Source organism: Ambystoma mexicanum, chromosome 1q (genome assembly GCF_040938575.1).
Source record: "Ambystoma mexicanum isolate Mex_15411 chromosome 1q, UKY_AmexF1_1, whole genome shotgun sequence".
NCBI lineage: Eukaryota > Metazoa > Chordata > Amphibia > Caudata > Ambystomatidae > Ambystoma > Ambystoma mexicanum.
In genome coordinates, this window is record NC_090922.1 from 1,106,346,616 (window position 1) to 1,106,353,983 (window position 7,368).

At 55.6% G+C, this 7,368-nt stretch overlaps 1 non-coding gene across 1 annotated transcript; it reads left to right on the forward strand.

Annotated features, from left to right (window-relative positions):
- The first annotated feature begins 1,625 nt into the window (after nucleotides 1-1,625).
- On the forward strand, nucleotides 1,626-1,730 carry LOC138565201 (U6 spliceosomal RNA). The gene has a single exon (XR_011301106.1). It is a non-coding gene; the product is annotated as a U6 spliceosomal RNA (small nuclear RNA).
- Nucleotides 1,731-7,368: the final 5,638 nt, after the last annotated feature.

The following is a 7,368-nucleotide window of genomic DNA, read 5'->3' on the forward strand; positions in this document are numbered from 1 at the left end:
AGGCACAGGTATAATGTGGGTAAGGTAAGCGAATGAAGTGCCAATAAGGTGCCCAGCTGGCGAGTCTGTTTTGGTGGCCGTAATACGGTGGAAGTAACGGGCGGATGGGTGACGGGAAGTATGTGCTCAACGGGTCCAGTGGGGCTGGTCGGTGTTGTTGCAGCGGTCGCCCTACCGAAATTCTGGAGACCCCTGTGCGGCTATAGGTTAGGGGGCGAGTGAGGTGAAGCCACGCGGCCAATGGCGGCGAGGCAGTAGGCTGTACGGCAGGTACAAGTTTGTCACAAGTGTGGCATTGTACTATGAATTAGGTTTTTTCCCAGGAACGTGAACGTGGCGATTCGTTAAAGATATAATATATAAAATAATAAACGACGTTGAATCTATAGAGTATACTGCCAACAAGGATATGAGTAGGTAGTAACAAGGGGCTCTTAGATCAGAAGCCACGGGGAGTAGGAGATGTGCAACGGGACATCAAGGAGATATTTAAACAGTTAGTGCGCAATTTCGGGCTTTACTGGACACGGATTTGGGGTTTACTTGAAATCGCTGGCATCGAAGCAATTTGGGTGCTGGCGCCAGAGATAGGAAGGGGGAGGCGGAGAATACCACATCCTGGTAGATGGGTGGGGCAAATGGTGGGACACCCCACCGATCGCTTTTGGGGACCTCTTGGCGAACGGCGTTGGGCGCAGCATTCAAAGCAAGGGCGCGCTTAGGTCGGCAAATGGGAACGGGAAAATGCGCGCAATGGGAGTTGGAATTGCTGTTACAGGCAATATTGAGGGTTAGGAACAGCTGTTAGGAAGCGCTGGCAGCAAAGATGCCGAACCCTCGTAGGGGCAGTGTGAGAAGGGTAGAAGTTGGTATGCGGCAACGTAGGATCAAACAAGACCACGATGCCCAGGAAATTAGTGCCATGCCCAACTTCGAATTTTATGGGGATGTCAAACTGACAGTGAAGTCCTAATGGGGGAAGGGAGGGATGACTTCCAGATGTAGAGAATCGAATACAGGGGGGAGGGGTACGGGCAAGGAGTAGCTGCATGGTGAACGCGCACGCGCTAGGCAGCTAGCGAAAGCTAAGTGTCATGTCGGTTAGTAATTTCGCCACATATTTGTTGTTTTCGCCGCACGACGACGGGCGCTTGCTGCATGAACATTGCGGCCGGTGCTTAATCAAGCGGGGCCATGGTGCCGTAGGTTTTATGTCATCAGCGTGGGGCGCCGTGTCCCGCGCCTACGGTGGCTGAGGTGGACGGGAGTTAGTGTTGCGTCGCTGTCTGGGCGACCTGGGGGCAGGTTGGGGCACACGGGGCAGGTGTTTTCCGTGGGCCGGGGAGGGATCATGTCTGGTTTTGGGACAGTTGCAGGGGTGTGTCGGGGGAAGAGATGGGTCGACCGTTTCAGGCGGTAGGGTGTAGAGCATGGTGTAGGTGGCGGTGTGCGATGTGCGGGGCTGCAGAGGGCAGGTCTCTCGTGGGTCGGGGGTTTTGGGGGCGGATATTGCAGAGCACTGGGAGCCGTTGCTCGCCTCCACGGCGGCCCATGGACACATGGGCGCGGTGAAGGGGGCGCGGTGAGCGAAGGTTCCCCCACGCCGCGTGGCATGGAGGATGGCGGCTCGCTTCGGCAGCACATATACTAAAATTGGAACGATACAGAGAAGATTAGCATGGCCCCTGCGCAAGGATGACACGCAAATTCGTGAAGCGTTCCATATTTTTCAAATATGTTTTCAGCGAGATCATCGTATGATGACTTTCCCCCAGAAGTCTCTCTCGGTATTTTAATTTTATAACAATGGGTTCTTTTATAATCCGGGCAAATGGCAAGCAAGGTGTTGCCTAGGGATCTAGGCCCAATGAAGGACGCACACACGGAGAGATAGGAGGAACTTCTTTATTCTTTTACAACCAAGTAGGAACTGGCGCTTGCTGCGCACGTGCCCCATAACCCCCTTGCCCAGTCAAAACTCCGCCTTTCCAACGGAGGGGGCTCATGAGCGTTAACCCCTTGAGCCCCGGGTAACACTACCCCCGGACAATATGTCCAAACATCAACTTGACACTCTGTGTCCAAACAATAACTCAGCACTCTTCAACAAGTCTCATCAGCTTCTTTATGAGTCGTCTCGGCCTCTCACCTCGAGTCCCAAGATCTGGCTCCTCTTCAGTCGCTCCACTCTGGCCCATGTCCCCGGGATCTCCTTCCGGGGGAAACCACTCATCATCCCTCTGCATCCTCGGTTCTGGTGAGAGTGCCCTCTGAGGTCCTTCTGTGTTTTCTCTTCTTGCGTATTGCCCGAACTGCTGACAGTTTCTGGTGACGGTCCTATTCTGGTCTTCAGCCGTCACCATCGTACCTTTCACTGCAACAATCCTCATGGGGCTTGGAGCAAACCGCGGGTCTGTCTTTCTATTTATCGACTGTTGCACCAGAACTTCATCTCCTACCTGGAACTCCGGCGGCATCGCTCCTCTCCGTGCATCGGTACGGAGCCTCGCGTTTTCCTTTGCTGCCGCGTCTCTCTGGAGCAGATCATGGTCGGCCGGCTCTGCCTGCGCCGTACTTCTCGGGATGCGGGTTCGCACCTCATATCGGAACATGAGCTCGGCGGGCGTCTTATTTGTGACCTCATGAGGAGTGTTCCTGTAGTCTCTTAACAGGCGGCATAGCGCTTGATGTGTATCGACTGCGTCAAGCCGTGCCCTCTGTATAGTCTTCTTGATCGACGCCATGAAGCGCTCCACCATTCCATTTGCCTGGGGGTGGCGCGGTGTGATCTTCATGTGCCTGAACCCCAGGTGCTCTGCCAGTGTCCCAAACTCGTGCCCACAGAATGGTGGTCCGTTGTCGGACTTGACCCACTTGGGGATCCCCCACTCGCTAAAGACCTCTTCTATCGTCGCCGCCACTTGAGTGAATGCCGTGGAATTGACCACCTTGGCAATCGGGAACCTTGAGTGCTCATCTATGAAGAGTAAAATGTAGTCACCCGCTTCGGTCGGCCCGTAAAAATCCATGGCTACTCGTTCCCATGGGTGATCAGGTATTTGAGTATGTTGGAGTGGGGGCGGACGTTCTGCAGGGGCTGTGCACTGACAGGCGTGGCAGTTCCTTACCCACTCGTCAACGGCTGCATCCAGGAGAGGGAACCACACGTGGCACCTGAGCTGCTTCTTCGTGTTCTCGGCTCCTCTGTGACCTTCGTGCGCTATGCTGACCACCTCGCTCCTGAGTGTGGCGGGGATGACGATCCTGCACCCTCTGAGCAGGATATTATTGTCCTTCACCGCAAGTTCACCATGTACACGGGCTAGCCGTTCGATTTCTTGTTTGTTCACCCCCGGGTGAGCTAGGATGGCTCTGTGGTGATCTTTCCATTTGCTGGCCGTCGTGAGGCTAATCGCCAGGGCTGTCGTCGGGTCGGCTGCCGATGCGGCCGCTACCCTTTCAAGGGACAGCGCCGGAGGCAGCGCCTGGGCTGCCACATACTGCACATACGCGACGTCACCCTTCCGTGCGAGCGGGGCCCCTACGGGGTGTCGGGAGAGGTAGTCTGCGGGGTTGAGGTCGCCCCCCGGGCGGTGTACAATGTCATAATCATATTCCTGGAGGCGGATGCCCCACCTCTCAATCCTCGGTGGCATCTTGGTGTGCGGGTTCCCGAACAGTGATAGAAGTGCCTGGTGGTCGGTGATCAGCGTGAACCTTTTGCCGATTATGAAGTTGTGGAAGTGCTCACACGCCCAGACCGCTGCCAAGCACTCCTTCTCGGCCTGGGAGTAGGCTAGTTCAGGCGTCGACAGCGCTCGGCTCGCGTATGCAACCACGTGTCTGGGGTTAACATCCGCGCCACTGGTTTGGGCCAGGATGGCACCGAGGCCTACGGGGCTGGCATCCACTACCACCTCGGTGTGCCACAGTGGGTTGAAATACGCGAGACGGTGAGCCTCCGCAAGGGCTTGCTTGATGTCCGCGAAGGCCTGTTGGCAGGCCGGTGTCCATTCGAACGACGACTCCTTCTGCAGCAGTTTCCTCAGCGGGTCTGTGATCGAGGCGTAGTGGGGGATGTACCTCGCACAGTATCCTGCCATGCCGAGGAACGAGCGGACGTCCGCCACCTGCCGGGGCTCGCCGCGGTTGGTGATCGTCTCGACCTTCTCGGGGTCAGGCATCATGCCATCCTTGGAGAAGATGTGTCCAAAGAACTTGAGTTTCGTTTTACTGAACCAGCACTTCAAGATGTTAAGCGTGAGGCCGGCTCTCTGAAGGGCTTCGCAAGTGTCGTGTAGTGCCCTGTCATGGGCTTCCTTGGACGATCCAAAGACGAGAATGTCATCGCTGTAGTTGAGAGCCCCTTTTATAGGTCGGATGATCTGGCGTATTGCTTCCTGGAAAATCTCAGCGGCCGATGAGATTCCAAAGTTCAGTCTCCGGTATCTGAAGAGCCCATCGTGTGTCGCAAACGTGGTTATGGGCCGGGAATCAGGGTGGAGCTCCAACTGATGGTATCCCTGATTTAGGTCCAGTTTGGAGAACATTTGGGCACTGTTCAGCAGCACAATCATGTCCTCGATACATGGTCCCGGGTGTCTCTCCCGTTGAATCGCTGTGTTGGCCACCCTCATGTCCACACACAACCGGATCTTTCCCCCTTCCTTGGGTACCACCACAAGGGGGGACACCCACGACGTCGGCCCCGTCGCCGGTTCGATGATGCCGTCGCAGAGCAGTTGCTGGAGTGCCTCCGAAACTGTCTCCTGAAGATGGAAACCAACCCTTCTGGGATGTTGCGGCACTGGTCGTACGTCGGGGTCGATGTGGAGCCTGATGGGGGGGTCCCCGGAGCTTTCCTAGCCCCTCGCATAGCTTGGGGAAGGCACCCACGATGTCTTCTTGTGAGACGAGCGATTGAGTCTGATGAGAAGCTATCAATCCTACAGCGTTCCCCGGGCTGGGGTTGGCCGCTGCGGTGGTGATTACGTCTCCCACATTCACGTGGATCTCGATCAGCCCCAGATGCGACGCCGTGTGGTAGCTGAGGAGGCATCGACTCCTGGCGAGAGACCGTATCTCGTGAATGGTCGCATCCACTTGCCGCCCATTCAGGAGAAGGCATTGGGTGAATTGGCCCACCGTCTGTAACGGGGTGGCAGCTCCCCACTGGAAAATTCTGGAACGGGACGGATTAAGCTGTGGTGGGCACGGTATACGGTCTTGTTCACCCATGATGTTCACTGTGGCCCCGGAGTCAATCATAAATTGAAATTGGCAGTTCCCCATCTTGAGCGGGATTTGCGGGGCCTCCCTGGCCTCTTTGTTATCGAGTATAAGGTTCACAAACTTGTTGTGGTCGTATTGGTCCTGCGGTGCGTAGTAGGCCATCGCCTGGTCTTCTTGGTAGAGGGTCTCAGGCCTGTAGTCTGCAGGAGGGTTGTCATATTCGTCCGTGAAGTGTCTAGGCTGTTCAGCCTGGTCATACGGTGGGGCATATCCTGCCGCTTGGTATTCATCCATCGCTCGAACGTAGCGCCTCTGCCCGAGGCCCTGTTGGTATGGTCTTGGCTGACTGTACTGCAGGGGCTGCGGCCGGAAGAGCATTCTGGGGGCCGCCTGGGGTCGCATCGGGGGAAAAGGTACACCCTCCCTGCAGACGGAGTGAAAGTGTCCTTCTCTCCCGCAGTTGGTACATCGCTGGGACAGGGCTGGGCAGGACCCCGAATGGGGGAAGGACATCCCGCAGCGGTAGCACTGTCTTTGTAGACGCGGGGTGGACGTCGAAGAGGTTGTCGGCGGTCTGTATGGCTGAGGGCCCCTGTCGCCTTGACTGGGGGGGCAGTATGGCGGCCACAAGTTCCCCCGTGTCTGCTTTAGGGTTGTTGGAGTGTCCCATGGCTGAGGCCTGTGCATCCACTCTCTCATGGATGCGGGCAAGTTCGCTGACCTCGGGCATGGTGAGCGGTTTTTTGAGTAGCTGTTTCTTGAGTGCGGGGGAGAGGCACCCTTCGATCACCCTCAGCCGAATGGCTTCCTCTAGCGAGAACGCATCAAATTGGCAGTTCGCCCCTTTCACTCGTAGACGTGTGATGAATTCGTCGACAGTCTCTTGCGGGAGTTGGGTGCACTGGTTGAACAAATATCTTTCATAGTCCCGGTTGACCTCGATGATCAGCAGTTTGTCCAAAGCACCAATCAACTTGGGAAACGTATCTTGGTCTGCGGCCGGAATAGCCTTGACAACCGTTTTGATTCCCCCCCCCTACCAGGTTGAGGAAAATGTCTCTCATGTTGGGGGAGTCCCCGTCGCCGGATCCTCTCACGAAATGACGAAAATCATCCATCCAGTCGGTCCACCTGGGGCCTGTGGTGGCTTGAGGAGTCATGGTGAACGGCGGTGGCAGACGTAGTTGTATCGACTTCGCCACCCGCGGCAGTTGAGGAGAGCCCTGGCTGGACCCAGGGTTGGAGGTGCTCATGGCGCCTGGGAGACGAGGCCTGCACGTGCGTAGGCGATGTGTGCGGGCCTCGTGGCTTAAACCACGTGGCTTAAACCACGGTGCGGAGGGGCTGTAATTCAGACCGAGGCATATTGCTATGGCCGCCGCGCCACGTATTGTTTAATGGAAGGAAGTATGTTTCTGCGTGAAAGGAAGGCTGCATGTGATTTCTATTGGGATGGCCGCCGCGCCACGTGTGTTTAAGCAAGGGCAGTTTGTTTCTAGGTTGGAGGCAGCATGTGATTATATTGCCATAGCCGCCGCGCCACGTAGTGATTAAGGAAAGGAAGTTTGGGGGTCTTGATGCTTTACACGGTCACTGGGTTGGTTGATGAAGTATGCTGTCTGGGTAGTTACAAAGTGAAAATAAGTGCCATAAATCCCTTTTTCAGCATCACTTGACTGTGATTGGGGGGGTGAGGGTTAGAAGGAGTTTGTTACTGATTTAATATATTATTAGAAGAAGAATGGGGTCTCCCACTTACATGGGAAACAATAGCTGTGGCGCTGAGGCATTCCTTTTGTAAGTCACCTCTACAAAAAGCATTTTGTGTTGGATGAGCTAGCTCAGGGAGACTTGGTTGGGTGAGATACCCTTCTGGTAGTCGTATGGATTCGGCACCCCCTTATTACCTTAAAGGTACCTGGTTATTTCGATAATGACAAAACACACCTGTCCGAGGTGGGCGCAGCAATAATGTACTTAGAATGGAGGACGGCACTAATTAAATAAATAAATAAAAACGCAGGATGCACGTGATGGGGTACAGATCGAAGGGGCGTGGGTGGATGGATGGGGGTAAAGGGGGGCAATTCCTCCTCCTGCCCCCCTTTCCCCCCTTCCACCCCTTCCACCCTACCC